Genomic DNA, 777 nt, shown 5'->3' with positions numbered 1-777 from the left:
AGTCCAGGATTAGCGGTGGTCAGAATAATTGTTCTTTCTATGTGCAGCCGGTGTGGCACCTTGTTCTTTGACGTGCACTGCTGGCAAACGCCCTGAGCTGAAATACAGATAGAGTGCAGCAACACCGAATACCATTTGTGGTAAAACCGTTCGATGTTTGGCCAAACTTCCTTTAGCAATGCAGACTGCTGCCACAGCCATAGCCTTGATTTCCTTCTGCCTGCCAAAAGGGAGGCTAACCACCTTCTCCATCAGTGTTTTAAGGACTTCCATGACCTTGGATCTCCAGCACAAATTCTTGCTTTGCCTTGATCTGTGATGCTGAATAACGGAGGGTGTAGTGAGAGAGGTAAGAATCATGTTTATGTTTTAATATTGCAATGGGGAACAATATTAAAATATCAAAGCTGCAAATAAAAATAACAAAGGGCAGAAGAAAGAAAGTGCAGGAGCCTTTGAAAGCATATGTGACTGCATTTCAACCTGTAGGAAAAGTGTTTCTCATTTTACCAATAAATGGACCGGCCCTCAGAAACAAAAACCACTTAGGAACACGGATACCAGCATTAAAAGAAATGATAACCCCATCAGGAAATAAGGACACCCGTCGGGAAGGGTAAACCAAGATGTTTTTCCAAAAGCTAATGGGGTAAGTCACCTTGATGGGGAAAGCAAACCCGCCTGAACTCAACCCAAGCCCTGGGAGAAATCGCCGAAGGGAGGGCGGGGCGGCACTTGGGGCGCAAGGAAAGGATGTCCCCCGGCGGCCGGCCGCTG

Source organism: Egretta garzetta, unplaced genomic scaffold (assembly GCF_000687185.1).
Source record: "Egretta garzetta isolate BGI_Z169 unplaced genomic scaffold, ASM68718v1 scaffold151, whole genome shotgun sequence".
NCBI classification, from domain to species: domain Eukaryota; kingdom Metazoa; phylum Chordata; class Aves; order Pelecaniformes; family Ardeidae; genus Egretta; species Egretta garzetta.
The sequence above is the reverse complement of the archived record's forward strand: the minus strand, read 5'-3'. Positions refer to the sequence as shown.